Source organism: Botryllus schlosseri, chromosome 2 (genome assembly GCF_051294905.1).
Source record: "Botryllus schlosseri isolate E-star chromosome 2, Bs_hap1, whole genome shotgun sequence".
NCBI lineage: Eukaryota > Metazoa > Chordata > Ascidiacea > Stolidobranchia > Styelidae > Botryllus > Botryllus schlosseri.
This window is the reverse complement of record NC_137237.1, coordinates 4,088,319-4,109,160: the sequence shown is the minus strand read 5'-3', so window position 1 is coordinate 4,109,160 and position 20,842 is coordinate 4,088,319. Positions and strand designations below refer to the sequence as shown.

Below are 20,842 nucleotides of genomic sequence, written 5' to 3'. Positions count from 1 at the left end.
CCCCAGCCGGGTCATACCAAAGACTCGAAAATTGGTATCCACAGCTACCCAGCTAGGCACTCAGCAATCACGGATAGCATAGAGGAGAAAAAACGGGGGCGCAGACTAGATGAACTCACGACCGTATCGCAACTCCTTCTTCAAAGCACCTCGTGGTGCAGGCGGAAAAGAATATCATACCTCTCTCTATCTCTCTCAATGAAATGGGGAGTGGTCCTTTCTTCCTTGTCTATAGTATACCAAAACCGACGGATAATCAGTTCGTATAATATTTCATTGATATCCTGATATTGTACGAAGTTTGAAATGGCTTCTATTATGTTATTTAGAATTCATTTTATTTATAAGATGGTAAGAAGTCCTTCCTTCTTTAACTATTAGAAGCTAAAATCGACATCGAATCTGGTACATCTGAGCTTGTGTAATAGGCAATTTCAGGCGTAATTTTCCGCTAAATATATTTCGATGGTTCTCTTCTCCGGTTATGCGCCGAAGTTTGAAACGACGTTTTAAATGCCATTTAGGACCCCTTCTATTCGTATAAGGGTAAGAAGTCCTTCCTTCTTTGGCTATTAGATACTAAAATCGACATCGAGTCTGGTACATCTGAACTTGTGAAATAGGCAATTTCAGGCGTAATTTTCCGCTAAATATATTTCGATGGTTCTCTTCTCCGGTTATGCGCCGAAGTTTGAAACGACGTTTTAAATGCCATTTAGGACCCCTTCTATTCGTATAAGGGTAAGAAGTCCTTCCTTCTTTGGCTATTAGATGCTAAAATCGACATCGAGTCTGGTACATCTGAGCTTGTGAAATAGGCAATTTCAGGCGTAATTTTCCGCTAAATATATTTCGATGGTTCTCTTCTCCGGTTATGCGCCGAAGTTTGAAACGACGTTTTAAATGCCATTTAGGACCCCTTCTATTCGTATAAGGGTAAGAAGTCCTTCCTTCTTTGGCTATTAGATGCTAAAATCCAGGGTTGTAACCAAGTCACTAGGCTCCGAGTCACAAGTCAATCTCACTTTTATATTTTTGGCTCGAGTTAAGTCGAGTCATTTTCAATTCCCACCGAGTCCAAGTCAGCGAACAGAGGATCGAGTCCGAGTCATGGTATTATGACTCGAGTCCAAGTCCTTGTGTTGACTGCTCAGTTTCCAGTTAAAGTCTTCCTAAACCCACTTTTTTTTAACTCTGTTTGGTGATATTGAATGGTGCGCATTTATAATATATCAATTTTCCTAACTTTTAGCAGTTTCTGGTCGCATTTTCGTACACCAGTACCAACAAAAGAAATCCCAATAGTGTGTTGGCTTCGAAATTACAATGAAATGTCGGTCTTGGCCGTCTGAATCTCGAGTCAATGACTTGCTTCGAGTCATGCGCAATGACTCGAGTCCAAGTCGAGTCAATACACAGATTGACTCGAGTCGAGTCGAGTCATTTTCGTAATTTGAGAAAATGACTCGAGTCGAGTCATCTGAAAATCGTGACTCGAGTCTGACTCGAGTCGAGTCATGACTCGAGTCATTACAACCCTGCTAAAATTAACATCGAGTCTGGTACATCTGAACTCGTGTATTAGGCAATTTCAGGCGTAATATTCCGCCAAATATATTTCGATGGTTCTCTTCTCCGGATAGGTGCCGAAGTTTGAAACGACTTATTATGTATTATTTAGGACGCATTCAATTCACAAAAGGGTAAGAAATCTTTCCTTCTTTAGCGATTACATCTTAAAACGACGTCAAGTCTGGTAAATGTGAACTTGAGTATTCGGCAATTTCCGACACAATATGCGGCAATATATATTTCGTTCGTTCTCAGCTCCAGGCATCTTTCGAAGTTTGATACGGCCTTTAAAATATTATTTAGGACCCATTCTATTCATAACAGAGTAAGAAGTCTCTCCTTCTTTGGCTATTATATCATAAAAACAACATCAACACTGTTGCATGTGGATTGGTTTATTAGGCAATATCCGCCACAATATGCGGCAATATATATTTCAAAGGTTCTCAGCTCCATGCATCATCCGAAGTTTGAAACGGCTTTTAAGATATTATTTAGGACCCATTTTATTCATAACAGGGTAAGAAGTCCTTCCTTCTTTGGCTATTATATCTTTAAAACGACGTCAAGTCTGCTACATGTGAATTTGAGTATTGGGCAATTTCCGACGCAATATACGGCAATATATATTTAGATGGTTCTCAGCTCCACGCATATAACGAAGTTTGAAATGGCTTTTAAGATGTTATTTAGGACCCATTGTATATATAACAGGGTTAGAAGTCTTTCCTTCTTTGGCTATTACATCTTTAAAACGACGTCAAGTCTGCTACATGTGAATTTGAGTATTAGGCAGTTTCCGACAAATTATGCGGCAATATATATTTCAAAGATGCTCAGCTCCAAGCATCTTCCGAAGTTTGAAATGGCTTTTAAGATGTTATTTAGGACCCATTGTATATATAACAGGGTAAGAAGTCTTTCCTTCTTTGGCTATTACATCTTTAAAACGACGTCAAGTCTGCTACATGTGAATTTGAGTATTAGGCAGTTTCCGACAAATTATGCGGCAATATATATTTCAAAGATGCTCAGCTCCATGCATCTTCCGAAGTTTGAAATGGCTTTTAACATGTTATTTAGTACCCATTGTATATATAACAGGGTAAGAAGTCTCTCCTTCTTTGGCTATTATATCATTAAAACGACTTCAAATCTGCTACATGTGAATTGGAGTATTAGGCAATTTCCGACACAATATGCGGCAATATATATTTTGATGGTTCTCAGCTCCAGGCATATTCCGAAGTTTGAAACGGCTTTTAAGATGTTGTTTAGGACCCAATTTATTCATAACAGGGTAAGAAGTCCTTCCTTCTTTGGCTATTATATCTTTAAAACGACGTCAAGTCTGCTACATGTGAATTGGAGTATTAGGCAATTTCCGACACAATATGCGGCAATATATATTTTGATGGTTCTCAGCTCCAGGCATATTCCGAAGTTTGAAACGGCTTTTAAGATATTATTTAGGACCCATTTTATTCATAACAGGGTAAGAAGTCCTTCCTTCTTTGGCTATTATATCTTTAAAACGACGTCAAGTCTGCTACATGTGAATTTGAGTATTAGGCAATTTCCGACACAATATGCGGCAATATATATTTTGATGGTTCTCAGCTCCAGGCATCTTCCGAAGTTTGAAACGGCTTTTAAGATGTTATGTATGACCCAATTTATTCATAACAGGGTAAGAAGTCCTTCCTTCTTTGGCTATTATATCTTTAAAACGACGTCAAGTCTGCTACATGTGAATTGGAGTATTGGGCAATTTCCGACACAATATGCGGCAATATATATTTTGATGGTTCTCAGCTCCAGTCCTCTTCCGAAGTTTGAAACTGCTTTTAAGATGTTATTTAGGACCCATTTTATTCATAACAGGGTAAGAAGTCCTTCCTTCTTTGGCTATTATATGTTAAAAACGACGTCAAGTCTGTTACATGTGAATTGGAGTATTAGGCAATTTCCGACAAATTATGCGGCAATATATATTTCAAAGGTGCTCAGCTCCACGCATCTTCCGAAGTTTGAAATGGCTTTTAACATGTTATTTAGTACCCATTGTATATATAACAGGGTAAGAAGTCATCCTTTCTTCGGCTATTAGATGTTAAAATCGGCATCGAGTCTAGGTACATCTGAACTCGTGTAGGCCTATCTGGCAATTTCAGGCATAATTATCTACTGAATATAAGTCGATGGTTCCCATCTCCTGATAGGTTTCGAAGTAAGAAACGGCTATTATTATGTTATTAGGGCCCCTTAAATTCATAAAAGGGTACTAAGTCCTTCCCACTATGGCGATTATGCGGTAAAAACGACATAAATGCAGGTTAAAATTATCTGGCAACCGCTTTTTGTGATATTCGAAATTTTTCCAATCTGAAATATATAATGTTCCCATCGTATTAACAAGTGTTTCCCATATCGCGTACTTTTTCTAATAGAATAACGGTGGTAGGCACCGTCACATATAGAGATCTACAACTATAATGACCTACGTTACGCCCCTTCAAAAGTGATGGAGTATCAAAACCTCCGATCCGACACTCGGCCAGCCTTTCGTAACAATGGCGCCACCCATGCGCAGCCAGTGGAAATCGTCTATTACATGTTCCGCTGTTCCGCGGTCCGCCGTTTAGTATTGAGCTATTTTGTCATGGTCCGCTCGGTCCGCCGATTAGTATCGCAAGTTCCGCAGTCCGCTCGTTCCGCCGTTTAGCGTTTAGAGTTCTATAGTTTATGCATCAACGATAATTATAGTTTCGATAATATTTTCCACTGTGCCAGCCTCGAAATCTCGATTGGTCGTATCACAGCATACGAAACATGTCGTACAAAGCTACACAGGTTAGTTATTAACATGAATCGTGTTTGATCCAAGTTTTCCATATGCAGATACGAATTTTCGGACCAACTGTTTGTAGTTGGGTGCTTTGTGATCACGTAAAAAGTATTATTTACACCTTTGGAGAAATTCCATGCAGTGAACTCCTTCCTAATATGAAATTAGAATCTTTCATCCGTATTCGAATCTGAAACCTATCAAAAATACCAGATTTAAGATTCTCGTTTGATAGGGATACTAGGGCCCTGTGGAGAGAGTCTTTTTTCATTCATGGATGTGAGCTGTATCAGCAGTATCACCCTGTGGATGTAAAGCTGTATCAGCCTATGGATATACAGCTGTATCACCCTGTGGATATAAAGCTGTATCACCCTGTGGATATAAAGCTGAGCACTTCACGCTGGCTCATTAAACAGTTCAACAATAATTTCATGGCAAAAGCGAACAACGTGATGGGGACGGTTTATCACCCTATAGGAGCCCAAGACTCAAGTTTTTTTGCGGAGCCTGACGAAGTGCTGTTTCGTTCCTGCCAACGGGTATACACTAGGGTTATGACTAAAAAGCAGGAATTGATGAACATTTTGGTATAAATTAATAAAATTATAGTTATTTTGTACAAATCGAAAAAAATGTCCCGCGCAAATTAACTTCAATTTTCGACACTGGTCCAAATATAGAAAAAATTTAAAATTCAAATATATTCTTTGCTACAAATTTAATCTTCAAATATGTGTCCTTTTGCACTTCTTGTAAAGTTCTTATATCAATTTGACTTCCCTTTCTGTTATTATGTTAGTGCGAGGGACATTTACGACGGACATATCCGACTTCCAATGGGGTTTTGAGGTACATTATCACTGCAGGATATTCGACCGCAAAGATATCAGCAAATAATCTTTGGTATATTCTAGAGCTCGACCGATATTGGATTTTTGAGTCTATACCGATATCTGACACCTTGACCGATAACCCCAATGGTTGCCCGACATATGAGCATGCGACACAACGGAAAACGACAGTTCAGCATGGAACACATCAGCATGCGTCACTTCAGCATGTGACTGTATAACCCGAAAACTTACCCTAACCTGAAACATAGCCTAACCTAACCTAGCCTAACCTAACCTAACCTAGCCTAACCTAACCTAACCTAGCCTAACCTAACCTAAACCCTAACCCTAACCCAACCATAAATCCAACCCTAACCTACCCCTAACCCGTAATTTAACCCACATGCTCATGTGTCGCATGCTAAATTGCCGCATGCCGAAGTCTCGCATGCTGTAATGTCGCATGCTCATATGTCCACGGACCAACCCCAATACATTCAGCCGATATTCAAAAGAAGTTGGATGTATACATAGCACATTTTCAAAGCTTCAGGGCATTTATTTGAACATCTTTACAGCCATAGTTATACTTGAACATGAAATAAACTAGAAAGGCTGCATCTGGACACCTGTAAAGTGTAAGCTATATGAAATATGTCAATATTCTCAGTCTAGCGTTCAAAGAATATAGTTTTCTGACTTCCTACTGCCATGTTGTGACGTCACGAAAATTACCGATAATTCTTTCAAAGTGTGATAACGTCCCGATAATATCGGCGAACCGATAATCGGTCGGGTTCCAGTATATTCCGTCTATAGACATCTGGTTAGAATACCAGGCTTCCTGACACGCATTTGCGATGAATAAGCATGATATCTCACGAGTTATTCTCCATCTGGGGACTTGGAAGTACGGAATTATAGCCCTTGAGCTGAGGAGGGTTGGTGCGATGACATGCAAAATAAGGTCAAAAACATGCAAAATAAGGTCAGTCGCGACATGCAAAATAAGGTCAGTCACATGCAAAATAAGGTCAGTCGCATGCAAAATAAGGTCAGTCGCCACATGCAAAATAAGGTCAGTCTCATGCAAAATAAGGTCAGTGGCATGCGAAATAGGGTCAGTCGCGACATGCAGATTGCAGTATAAGGTCAGTGGCATAAGAAAAAAGTAGGATTTGAAGTAAATATTTGGATTTATACGCGGACTGTTAATATTCTACATGCGACTCACCCCGTGATCGTAAGAATCGTCTGATTACATTTTGTTGAAACATCTTCAGATTTAGGATATAGATGGGGAATGTCAATCATGAAATTACTATATAGAAAAGATATTTTGAATTTATTTTTCATAAAAAAAAAGAATTGGATTTGTAATTGAAGTGTGGATTTGGATTTATGCGCGGACTGATAATGATATTATACATGCGACTGACTTCGTAATCAAGATAATCATGAATATCTTTTGATTGAAACATCTCAGGATTTAGGATATAGATAAGGAATATCAATGTTGAAAGTAGGCTGCTATACAGGAAAGATATTTTGAATTTATTTTTCATAAGAAGAAAGTTGGATTTGTAATTGAAGTATAGATTTGGATTCATGCGCGGACTGACCTTATTTTGCATGTCGCGACTGACCTTATTTTGCATGTGACTGACCTTATTTTGCATGTCGCTACTGACCTTATTTTGCATGTTTTTGACCTTATTTTGCATGTCATCGCACCAACCCTGTAGCTTGAGCTTCATCTCGCATTGAATAGAGATGGAAGTTTATGCCATTTGGTTAGTGGTAATCTACTATTTTCTCTGAAAGAGCAGCATGCTCTGCACAGCACATAGATAAACTTGAAATATTCCCTCCATCCTCGGTTTTCTAATATTTTCATTTGAAATTTTCGCTTAGTGGATTGTACAAAGTTTTCATAGTGTTTTACCATATCCATCTCCAAATTTGTAGCTGAGAGTTGGATTTGTTGAGGATGTTGGATTGAAGAACTCTGACATATGCTTTAAGAATCGATATTATGTTGGCAACCAATGTATTGTGGTTTATGAAAACCCTTGCTTATCATTGCATTTTGCAGTTTCACAATAACGTCACACCGCCGCCCAGTATCAACAGATGCTGAGTCACATATGATATGGCATTTTCATCATATTCCTCTTATCGGTTTTATAGACCGCTGAAAATATGTTGAGTTGTTCTACTTTCGCCTTTTCGAACAACCAGTTCAATTTGTGTCAGACAAATTGAAATTATACGATATATAGTCTAGTCTACATCTAAAATCGAAATTAATAATTAATTACTTAATTTTTACTGTACGCAAGAAAACGATCGGAATAATTCAATCTGGGCAATCATAATTTACCAAAATACTATTCTAAATCTTCGCAATTGGAATTGTGTCAGTTACAATCAAATCAGTCGCTATTATATAGTCTGTATCTACAAAATAAGCCTATACTTCATACAGTGAAAACTTAAATAGCTGGTTCGTGGTACAGAACTTGAATATAGCTTTCAATACAACATCCATTGTAGCAGTATATTTAATAAACTCGAAGACTTTTCGGGTGCCTCTTAACACCGTCATTGAGCCAGTTCGATCCTTGTATACGCACCACTGCGTCCGCGACTCGTTCACGTTTGTAGACGAATTAAAACGCGCCAAATTAAATCCGTCCAATGTATTTCTTAGCTCATTTGATTTGAAAAGTCTTTTTACTAACGTACCATTGTCGGAAACTTTCGAAATCTGCGCAGACGCGCTTTATGATGGCACGCTTGAACCTCCGAAACTACCGCGTGAAATATTTCTTGAATTGTTGCAAACCGCTACTAGTAGCGTTGAATTCAGCTTTAATGACACGATGTTCCGTCAATGCAATGGTATTTCGATGGGTTCACCGTTGGGACCTAGTCTGGCCGATATATTCGTGGGATACCATGAAAAGAAATTGTTTGAAAACGTCACAAAACCTCTCCTCTATTTTAGATATGTCGATGACACCTTTGTTGCCTTTAAAAATGAGCGAGAGTGTAATAATTTCTTCGAAAAATTGAATTGTCTCCATCCAGCTCTACAATTTACCGTGGAAAAGGAAACTGATGCTGCCCTTCCCTTTTTAGACGTCTTAGTAGAGAGATCAGGACAAACGTTTTTAACGTCGGTGTACAGAAAACCTACTTTCACTGGTCATTACATTCGTTGGGATTCATTCTGCCCGAAGCGGCGTAAATTAAACCTCATTTCATCTCTTGTTAATCGCGCCTTGCGCCTCTGCTCACCGGAAAAACTGTCACGCGAATTGGATGATATCCACTTGATTCTCTCCAAAAATGGCTATCCGGACCACATATTAAAATGCTCCATCTCTAGGGTATTGAAAAAATCGGATACAGCTCCAAAATATGGCCCAGAAAAATGTCCGGCATTTTTACACCTACCTATGCTAGGTAACGTGTCTAGCCGATTTGAAAAGCTTATTAAATCGGCTGTTCACCGTTGCTACTACAGCGTTAACACGCATGTAGTGTACACGACGAAACCCTTGTTACCTAACTCTCGAAAAGATGTACTTCCTGCCTTTGATGCAAGTAATGTTGTTTACCAATACAAGTGCCACTGTGATAGTAGGTATGTAGGACGTACATCTCAAAGATTGTTTGAGCGTATCAAGCAGCATATCCCAAAATTGATTCGGTCAAAAACATGCGCAAATGAACGCACGGAGCTCGCACGTCAGTGCAAATTGGCTGCAAAAACAGACTGCTATGATGATTACCAAGCATATGCTTCGTCAATCGGTCAGCATCTGAGCGAAAACCTTGCCTGTGCACAGCACCAAAGAATTACATATACATTCTTTGCACAGCACTATGTTCACTAGGGCTGTTCAAAAATAACTTTTTTTTCCCGATTCAAGCCGGTCACCTCTTAAATCGTCAGGTTGCAGTAGAAAACCTTGCTCACCAAATTTCACTCGATTCCAACCAGTAAAGGCCTCCGCAGATCCAATTATAATTTTTAATTTATTATGAAAAATTAAAAAAAAAAAATTTCCAAATTTTTCTGCCAACCCCATGAAATTGTTGAGCTGTCTTCAAAGACGTTGCAACACAAATTTGAGTCAATTCCGACCAGTATAAGCGGAGTTATGTAAGTTTTTCGTTGATAAAACGCGGATTATCCACCAATCAAGGATAATCCGAGAAATATCATCGAAAAACTCACATAACTCCGCTTCTACTGGTCGGAATTGACTCAAATTTGTTTTGCAACGTCTTTGAAGACAGCTCAACAATTTCATGGGGTTGGCAGAAAAATTTGGAAATTTTTTTTTTCAATTTTCTATAATAAATTGATCTGCGGAGGCCTTTACTGGTTGGAATCGAATGAAATTTGGTGAGCAAGGTTTTCTACTGCAACCTGACGATTTAAGAGGTGACCGGCTTGAATCGGGAAAAAAAAGTTATTTTTGAACAGCCCTAATGTTCACTGTCATTGCGCGTGGTAGGTCTGTGTTTCATTTAAAAGTGTTGGAGTCTACTATTATTCAGTTGAGCAAACCTATTTTATGCAGACAGAAAGATTTCCTCTATAACCTACAAATTTCTCATTAGTGCGTGTTGTTCCGTGCGTGTAACTGTTTATTTACAAATTGTGCTGCTACTATAGTACCGTATGTCCGTATACTTCGTAGTTTGTTATTGTTGCCATTGATACAATGCGAATTTCATGGTCTGTGATTTTGATTGTTGCGTCATACTTTGCCTTTCTGGTTTTGCTTTTAAATCTGTTTAAATCCCTTTAGTGTGCCGATAACTCTTGAAAAGAGGCACCCGAAAAGTCTTCGAGTTTATTAAATATACTGCTACAATGGATGTTGTATTGAAAACAGTGAAAACTGGAAAATTTTTGTGCGGGAGGTTTTTGTTTAACCAGTCCTAAATTTTATTAATTTTGAAATCAGGACACAAAAGTTCATCGTTTGTGACTACAGGACACACAAAATTTCGATTTTTTTTTCTAGTCATAACCCTAGTATACACCCAGAGATGTGTAATTAATTATTATTCGAGGGGTCCTACCTTTTAAAACACACCTCACTCAGCTCTACCGGTCGGTAGCCTAAATCAGATTACGTGAGCAGCGAGAGGAAAAAAATTAATAGAAATCTATATGCAATTCCCGACCATATATTGACCGACTCAATCATGAAATATAGAAATTTCTTTTGCTTTGCGCGTTTAGGCGAGAAGAGCTGACTCACTAAATGGACACCCAATGTAGATGATATGTAGCGATAAACAGCGTATAGCCTGAGGGGGGTCGGTTTATCACCCTATAGGGGGCCCAAGACCAACATTTTTTTGGGGGAGGGCTGACGAAGTGCTGTTACGGTCCTGGCTATAATGCGTCTTGATAATGTTCTTTTTCTCTTGAGCTACTCTCTCGTTTCGCCAGACAGCATTGTTGCGTCCCACTGCCAATCTCCATAACAATGAAAAATTCGAGGCTGATTGTGGGAGTTCCAGGGCCACGAGCGGAATAAAATTTATATTTTCGTAATCAGTGCAGAGTCAGCTTTTGATTGATACCCGTTTTACCAAATTTAATGCTCGGCAAGCAGGTCAAAAATGACCGTCAAATTGCCTGTAGCCAAATGGAAATTGTGACGTTAGATTTGCCTGTGTCGACAACATATAGGACACTATGGTGATACAGCGGATACAGCTTTATATCCACAGGGCCGGATACTAGCTATACCCACTTTGTTGACTCAGCGAGAAATTATCCATTTACAAGTCAAGGAATGAGACACATGAATATTGTAGTTCAGCTTTTCAAGGACAAATTTTATAGCTTTATACTCCTCTTCAATCTTGATAGAATGACCAATTGATACCTAGGAGAATGTGTGTTTCCGTTGTGCAAAAGCACAATTGTTAGGCCCAACAAACTGCTTTTTGACAAACAAATATCAATCAGGTTTATTAATATTTTCATCGTTTCAAAACATCACAAGACTGCAATACAATGAAAAGATAGGAAGGTGTCGAAACAACTTGGAGTAGCATTCAAGATCAGACACCCACCTTAGTCTAGGCGAAGTAAATAAGAGGCATACACATTGCACACTGAATGAAAAGTAATGCAGAGACGACTATAAGACGCAAGCAACAAAATGAGGTGGCATGTGGCGCATCAGGTCATGTTAATATTGAGTGAATGACTGAGAACGACATGAGGGTCTTCATAGTCAATTATCTATTCATGTGCAGTATAAAAATCAGAAAAAAGCTACGATTTTCTTCCTACGAAGTGAAATATTCAAGGGTAATGAAGTAGGACTAATTTGGGCTTTTTTAGGGGTATCAATATCTTTTGAACAAAAGCTAATCTGGCAAAACTAATGTGATATTCGTAATCAGCAACCTCGAAAACCTCAGAAACAGCTTCCAAATGTTCTTCTAAAAATTTTTTTTTGCATTTTGTTGACCAGTATAGTCGATTGAAGAACATACTTATTCCTGTATGTATTTTATTACAGACACCGCCTGTTGACAGCAGTCTCGAAGCAGCAGAAGCACCGCCTGTTGACATCAGCATTTCAGAAGCCAGTATATTGCATGTAGATTGAATAATAATAATAATAATGAATTGAAAAACATAGCAATTTATGTATTTTATTACAGACACCGCCTGTTGACAGCACTTTGTGGACAGAACTTCTGAATTGGAAACAGGAGAAGCGCACTGCCTGTTGACAGCACTTTGGAAACAGCAGACGTACCGCCTGCGAACTCCTGAATTGGATTCACAAGAAGCGGACCGCCTGCAAACTCCTGAATTGGATTCAGAAGAAGCGGACCGCCTGCAAACTCCTGAATTGGATTCACAAGAAGCGGACCGCCTGCAAACTCCTGAATTGGATTCACAAGAAGCGGACCGCCTGCAAACTCCTGAATTGGATTCACAAGAAGCGGACCGCCTGCAAACTCCTGAATTGGATTCACAAGAAGCGGACCGCCTGCAAACTCCTGAATTGGATTCACAAGTAGCGGACCGCCTGCAAACTCCTGAATTGGATTCACAAGAAGCGGAACGCCTGCAAATTACTGAATTGGATTCACAAGAAGCAGACCGCCTGCAAACTCCTGAATTGGATTCACAAGAAGCGGACCGCCTGTTGACAGCACTTTGGAAACAGAAGCCAGTATATTGCAAAAACCAATATCTGTTTCTATTGCACACATTAAACAATATATCGATGTATGGGTACTTTACTAATGTTTAGGAACAATCTGCATCAGACCCTTCTATGGCGCAGGCAGATTTTGGATTTGAATTTTGTCTTAGAAATGTCAAAGACCTGCTATAATACATGGGCATGACGGTTGACAAATTCAATGGAAACTATCCCGGATCAGACTGGGTGAAGGGATTCTTGAAGAAATCAGGCTGTGTACTAATATTACACACAAATGTGCAGGTGTAACAACCGAAGATATGCAGGAATATCTCAGAGATCTAACCAATGAGCTTGATGGTGTACTCCTGATGGAGCTATGATGAAACCTATCTTACAGATGACCCAGGTAATCCACCGTCGCAATAATACTATATTTATATCATCAATTAATAGGACTTTTTAATCATAGGTTCTAGAAAAGCAATCTGCAAACGGGGTGTGTGAAGTACTCTGAACGCATTCTCGATACATCAAAATCAAGCACAAGTTTGATGTTGTGTGGAAACGCTAAAGGGCAAATATTACCTCTCTATGTAGTTTACAAGGCCGAGCATGTGTGGACCACATGAACAGAAGGGAGACCGACAGGAGCCAGATATAATAGATCAAAATCAGGATGGTTTGACCAATACTGTTTTGAAGATTCGTATTTCAAAATTGTTCTGAAAAAGTCTGAAAAGCCACCATTGGTTGGATACTTCTTTTAGAAGACTGTAGAGATGGTCAAAGTCAGCTTCTCAGCTTGTGTCACTAGCATATATGACTGCTAGCTATCCTGGAAGTACAAAAAATGGTGCTCGGCTAAAGACGCCACATGCAGATTGAATAATAATTAATTCAAAAACATAGTAATTCAAGTATTTTATTACAGACAGTGCCTGGTCATGGAGACAGAAAAACAAATGCTGGAGCTTCAGCAAAAGAGTGTAGTGTAATAAAACTACAAGGCTACTTGGCTATGCATAATGAGTGTATGTAACTTTTCTCATCGTAAATGGGTTCAGGCAGTCAAGACTATGCATATCTGGCTAAAATATCCAATCATATTCTTTGCTAGTTGCTGTGTAAAAAGCAGTTAGGTTGCGATTCACGCCGAAAAGAAAACCTGAAGCTAAACGCAGAGTTGGCAAGGATGAATATCACATCAAATATGACGTCATCAACCCCATTCAACCAGAAGTTATGACGTCTCTCGCACGACCCGCTCGCGCAACCACTATCCCGCAACTGACCGCTATTCACGATCGTATTTACCGGGCTCAAATTGAGCGCGTTGTGACGCCGAATTGTCATTTCTTATAGATAGCCGATGAATGTCATTGGACTACCTTCACAACCTGAGAAATATTGGCTACGCTATAGTGCCAGCGAATGTCACCGATTTACGTTAAGTATTGGCTACACTAACGCCATAATATAAGCGAATGTCACCAGTTTACGTTCATACCCAGAGTCTTGGCTACGCTACAGCGAATGTCACTGGCTGGGTTTCACAGCAAGAGAAGTATTGGCTACGCCAGGGGTCGGCAACCCTGGCACGCTTGGCGAGATAGCGTAGTGGTCAAATCCACAGCTGCAACACCAATGGGTTGCGGGTTTTAGTGACCGAGCTCGACTCAGCCGCATAAACAGTGTCTTACAAAAAGCCTGGAAGAGGGTGGTGCTACAAGTCGGCAGTTACGGAATAGAAACAAAACTAAGAATATTGGCCTGGTGTAAATGACCATAGTAGTAGTAACTTTCTCCATCAATCTCTGAAACAGAGCTGGCGAATTTGGCAATTCCATGGGAAGTACAGTAAATTGGTAATGGTTATGACCTGGAACACTAAAGGCTGTTTTGGGGCGATCCTTAGGATCTATTGTGACTTGGAAAAACCCGCTAGCCAAGTCCAAACATGAAAACCACAAGGCGCCTCATAACGAATCCAGAATATCTTCAATTCGAGGTAATGACCGTTACGCTATTCAGTTTTCTGTAATCTAGAACAATCCTCCAGGAACCAGCATGATTGGTGCATTGAAAGGTGAATCAGACTCCTCTATCAAGTTCCGTTCTCTCAGCTTTTCCACTTCTTGAATAGCCAACTTTCGTGTCTCCCAGCCCATGCGCCAAGGACGTACTTTGACAGGCTGTTCGGTGGTGAGAGTGATTCTATGCTGCAAAACTTGTGTCTGTCCGAGTTTACCATCCGCAACAATGAAAACATCCTGGAACTCAGTCAAGAGATCCAGCACTGCTCTTCCGCAAGACCTGAACCCCATCTAATATGGAACTCGGATGATCGGGAAATTCTTTCATCTGGAATTCTGATTCTTCACCTAAATAGGACTTTGCTTCACCCGGGGGCACCTCTTCATCTTCACTCTTCTTCATACTGGTAATGCCAGAACGGCATCCATGTACATCCTGAAAGTTGACTGCAGGGCAAATCATTCTCAACCACAACTGGCACTAAGCATTCTGGTGCAGCAACGAAAGCAGGACACACATACACCCCAGACTTATTCTGAGCCCACGAAAAATCCCTGACTGGCTCAACTACAGAAGTAACCCCCTTAACATCCACTGGCCAAGGGTGGATATTCCAGTCACACATAATTGACTGTGAGCAGGAACTAAAATTGATTCTTAATTTGAAAAATGCTTCACGTGACATTATTGGAACTCATTAATTGAGCCGAGTCATCACCCACTTTTAATCATCTTGTAGCCTTTAACTACCAATTCTCGGAGAGCAGCAGCAAATGCAGCAGGGGTCTCATTCGGCTGTTGAACTTAGTTCTGTCTGTTACGTGGGTTATTGTATGTATTATGATGATGCTTCCCTGTAAAGTAGCAAGGTATGACGTCATGCCTTACCCAACTGTGCGTGACCGCATCACTCGTGCTTGACCGCTTCATCTCTTATCTCATCTCTGGTTGATGGCACATGGAAGCCATAATAAATGTATACCAAGAAACAAGTTTTGTAGAAAGGTGCATGTTTTTGGTCGGCGATATTGCCCGGCTAACGGCAAAACTTGTTCACGCTGTAACGGAAAAGACCATTTTGCCGTGGCATGTCAGGCAACTGTGATGATGATATCAGCTGATCGCATTGAGTCGGATGAAGAAGAGGATGACGAAGTTCTTTCGTTTGAACATGTGAGTGCTACGGAGGAATCCTATGTTAAGAAAATATTTGCTCTGTTATACCTGGTTAACATGTATGTAAAATTCCAAATTGATTGTGGCGCAACCGTAAATGTTCTTTCATGGCGAGATTACTTGAATGTAACTGGTGACACAAAAATGCTCAACTTGAAACCTACTTCTATGAGACTGGTTGTATATAATAAGGAAGTGATAAGGCCTCTCGGAATAACAACGTTGGAAATCACCAATAAAAAGAATGGTGAAAACTACTTGCTAGAATTTGTAGTGGTTGAGAAGCCGAACACTTCCATCATTGGTTCCGCCGATGCTCAAAGGATGAAACTAATTACGATCAATTTTGAAAACATAATGATCGAGGAACCTTCAGTACAAGCTCTTACAGCGAAGGATCCTGAATTCGCCAATTTTGCTACACTGGAGTTTGATCAAATATGTGAACAATTTTCGGATGTTTTCAATGGTACGGGACGGCTAGAGGGTAAACTTCATCTGGAAATTGATGACACTATCAATCCTGTACAGATGCCTGTTCGCAAAATACCCCTGGCACTTGAAGCACAAGTGAAGGAGAAAATTGATAGTTTGGTTGATGCTGACATAATAGCTCCCGTGGATTGCCATACTCCCTGGATATCTAATCTGGTCACTGTAAAAAAGCAATCTGGAGATATCCGCTTGTGCCTGGATCCCCTGGCGCTGAACAAAGCCCTAAAACGCAACAACTATCCAATGCCGACAGTTGATGATGTGTTACCATATATGCACAATGCCAAAGTATTTACACTGTGTGATGTAAAAAATGGATTTTGGCATGTAGAACTTGATGATACTAGTAGTTATCTAACTACATTCGGTACTCCATATGGTCGTTACAGATGGCTCCGACTACCTTTCGGGATCAGCCCAGCACCGGAGGAGTTCATGAGAAGACTGAAGATAGCGCTGGACGGCCTGGAGGGAATCACGCCCGTCGCGGATGACATCTTGATTTATGGTGTGGGCGACACTGTTGAAGAGGCGACTATGGACAATAAGAAAAAGTTCTTTGAACTGTTGAAACGCTGTCAACAAACTGGTATTAAACTGAATAAAGCGAAACTACGCTATCTGCAGACTGAAGTGCCTTACTTAGGCCATACCATCTCAAAAGATGGTCTAAAACCCTCATCGAGCAAAATTGAAGGCATCATAAAAATGCCCCCTCCAACGGATAAGCAGGGCGTCCAGAGAATTTTAGCGATGACGAATTTTCTGCAGCGTTTTGCCCCTAAGCTTTCGGATATAACCGCTCCCATCCGCGAACTCCTAAAAAAAGACAACGCGTTCATATGGGATCCAATCCTCCATGGGACATGCTTTGAGAAAATAAAACAAACCTTGATCAACGCGCCAGTTTTACAATACTTCGACAAAAACGCACCTATGGTACTGCAATGTGATGCCAGTTCAAAAGGGCTAGGATGCTGTGTATTGCAAAACTCTCACCCTGTTGCCTATGCTTCACGGGCGTTGACAACAACGGAGTGCAACTATGCGCAAATCGAAAAAGAATTGCTTGCTATTCTCTTTGCCATGGAAAAATTTGAGTTATATGTCTATGGCAGATTTGTAACAGTAGAAAGCGATCACAAACCTCTGGAAGTGATCACAAAGAAAAGTCTGGTTAATGCACCAAAACGGTTACAGCGCATGTTACTTCAGCTCCAAAAGTATGACTTCGAGGTGATATACAAGCCTGGATCACAATTATTTGTGGCGGATACGTTGAGTCGTGCGTACATTCCGAAGTCACCCAAAGACGCAGAAACTGCTGATGTGTTTGATATCTTTCAACAGATTGAACATATCGACATGTTGAATGATGTACCGGTATCAAGCTCCACGCTCGGCATGGTCAGCCAAGCAACAATCTCTGATTCTGTCATGAACACGTTAATCTCTTTTATAAAACATGGGTGGCCGAATGAAGCCAAGCTGGTACCCCAATCAATTCGAAATTTTTACTGTTTTAAAGAGGAGTTGACATTTCAGGATCAAATCGTTCTGAAGGGTGATCGTATTGTCATACCGTCGTCCATAAAAGGCACTATTCTCAAGCGACTTCATGCCAGTCATGTTGGAATTCAAGGTTGTGTACGCCGGGCTCGTGAATGTTTGTATTGGCCCAACATGGTTAACGATATTACGGACTTCGTATCAAGCTGTCCCACATGTGGCTTACACCAACCCAACCAACAGAAGGAAAGTCTGATTTCACATCCGGTACCAGGACGTCCTTGGCAAATAATCAGTAGCGATTTATGTGAATTTGACGGACAACATTATTTGATTACAGTTGATCACTACTCGGATTATTTTGAAGTAGATCGACTGACCTCACAGACTTCTACAGCAGTTATTTGCCGCTTAAAATCACATATGGCACGTCATGGAATCTGCGAGAAATTGATTACTGACAATGGTCCATGCTATGCTGCTCATGACTTCGAGGCATTTGCAAAGGAATATGAGTTTGAACATGTGACCAGCTCTCCAGGACACAGCCAATCGAATGGAAAGGCGGAATCAGCTGTCAAAATCTTCAAATCGTTACTTCGTAAAGCGACAACTGACAAAAAAGACATAAATATTGTACTGTTGGATTGGAGGAACACTCCAGGCGAGACTGTTCCTGGCTCTCCAGCACAGAGGCTATTTGGAAGACGCACCAAGACCTTGTTGCCAATAGCAACTAAACTGCTTGAGCCGAAAATTGTTTCTGGTGTCATTCCATCGCTTATGGATCGGAAAAGAAAACAGGCAAAGTATTACAATCGTGGTGCAAAAGACCTCGCCCTGTTGAGTCCTGGTCAACAGGTTCGATTCAAAAGGACAGAAAATGGCTTGTGGCTCGAAGCGGTGGTGATTAAGCAACTGAATGATCGATCGTACATTGTTAAGGCGACAGATGGAACGATCTACCGACGCAACAGAAAGTTTATTCGAACTACTGTAACTCGCCCGCATGTTGCATTTGACTTTGACGACATTTCGATTGCCAGACCAGCAGTAGTGAACAGCGACACTAATGGGTCGTTATCTGGTTCCAGTAGCAGCAGGCCAAGCCGTACAGTAATTCGACCAGCATACTTGCAAGACTATGTTACAACTTGATTCGTTGCTGTAATTTATATCCTATTCCGGTTCGCTTCGTTTTCTATTATTTTGTGATGTTTTGAGAAAGGGATGTTACGTGGGTTATTGTATGTATTATGATGATGCTTCCCTGTAAAGTAGCAAGGTATGACGTCATGCCTTACCCAACTGTGCGTGACCGCATCACTCGTGCTTGACCGCTTCATCTCTTATCTCATCTCTGGTTGATGGCACATGGAAGCCATAATAAATGTATACCAAGAAACACTGTCGTTTTGTCCAGATTGCTCCTTCCCAAAACGTTTTCTGAGATGCTCCACTATCATGTCGAAGTTTTGGGAATCCTCGGCAGAAACCTCAGCACGGGACCTTCCGGGCTCCAGCCAAAATATGAAAGAATTTCACGTACACCCCAAGATGGGGTGCAGCCAACAACATACTCAAAGTGGCTTAGATGGTCCAACGTAACGTGTGTTGTTTCACTAATTACTTATTAGGTAGAACATTTGGCGCTTCTTCGATATACGCCCCAGATTGAAATCATGTTCCCCATGACACCAGAAAATGTTTCCCGTGAACACGATGAAATTTTATAAACGTCAAAATAAATTGTTTTTTGCCTTTGTTGTGGGAGGGGGATATTATGGTTGGAGGAGAGGGGGATATTAGGACTGGGGAGGGAGGATTTTAAGGTTGAGTGGAGGGTGGATATTAGGGTTCGAGGAATGATGGATATTAGGGTTGGGAAAGGGGGATATTATGGTTGGAGGAGAGGGGGATATTATGGTTGGAGGAGAGGGGGATATTAGGACTGGGGAGGGAGGATTTTAAGGTTGAGTGGAGGGTGGATATTAGGGTTCGAGGAATGATGGATATTAGGGTTGGGAAAGGGGGATATTATGGTTGGAGGAGAGGGGGATATTAGGGTTAGGGGATGGGTTTAGAGTTAGGGTTAGAGCTGTGTTAGGGTTAGGAAATGGGATATTAGGGTTGGAGGAGAGGGGGATATTAGGGTTAGGGTTAGAGCTGGGTTGGGGTTAGAGCTGTGTTAGGGTTAGGGTAACCCAAGAATAGGTTTGGAGTGCGGAACACGATATTCCACACTCTCCCGACCATAATCTTGGGATACCCTAACACTAACTTTGACCCTAACCCACCTCCAACCCTAATATCCACCTACCCCTAACCCCAACTTTGACCACATCCAGCCCTAATATCCGTCTCTCCACAGGCAAAAAAACAATTTATTTTGACGTTTATAAAATTTGATCGTGTTCATGGGAAACACTTGCTGGTAACATGTGAAACACTGTTTCGATCTGGGGCGTATATCGAAGAAGCGCCGAACATTTGGCGTTTTCGATATCAGATGAATAGGCTTACCAGGCACTGGTATTTCGGTTGATTTCTTGCTGCTCGAAAATATTTTATCGTTGGAATATATACCATCAGGAGTTGAAACACATGGACAATCAACACTGCTTTTGTCTTCAAAACTATAGTCTACAGTTCCGGTACAGTATCTTGCATTTCTCTAATTACCGAAAGAACCCTGCTCTCCCACGCCTGCAGTTTTTGGTCGATCATCTCTTCTACAGCAAGTAGATTTTTTTCTGAGATGCGCTCAATCTGCCCCGATACTCTACTTTCGGTGTTGGTCGTTCTCCCCTCGACGTATTCAATTTTCGTTCGTAGCACGTCTAGTTGATGCGACTCAAACTCTTCTTCGATATGTCTAGCCTCGGAGATTTACGGCTGAGATGAACTGTCCACTCTGGTCCTGGCGTGCTCGCCAATGTAGAGGCCTTTGCTCAGATAGGTAGTTTTTTCACTCAGTCGTACTCAACAATCCAGCAACGGCGAGACCAAAAACGCAACCCGCATGAAATCACTCAAGCATCCCAAGGGCGCCAACCCGGATAGGGGCGCACGAGGGCTGCTATTTAAGCTTCAAGGTGACCTGATTTCTTGATTTTGGGAAACCCACAAAATATATATACGGCAGCCTACTATCGTATGAA

General features: G+C 40.8%; 2 long non-coding RNA genes across 2 annotated transcripts; one reads left to right on the top strand and one right to left on the bottom strand.

Annotated features, from left to right (window-relative positions):
- The first annotated feature begins 4,186 nt into the window (after positions 1 to 4,186).
- On the top strand, positions 4,187 to 12,680 carry LOC145433070 (uncharacterized). Its single transcript, XR_013913042.1, has 4 exons — positions 4,187 to 4,425; positions 11,826 to 11,836; positions 11,996 to 12,110; positions 12,462 to 12,680. It is a non-coding gene; the product is annotated as an uncharacterized LOC145433070 (long non-coding RNA).
- Positions 11,394 to 12,560, bottom strand: LOC145433071 (uncharacterized). The gene is made up of 2 exons (XR_013913043.1): positions 12,431 to 12,560; positions 11,394 to 12,078 (listed from the first exon to the last, which is right to left on the bottom strand). It is a non-coding gene; the product is annotated as an uncharacterized LOC145433071 (long non-coding RNA).
- Positions 12,681 to 20,842: the final 8,162 nt, after the last annotated feature.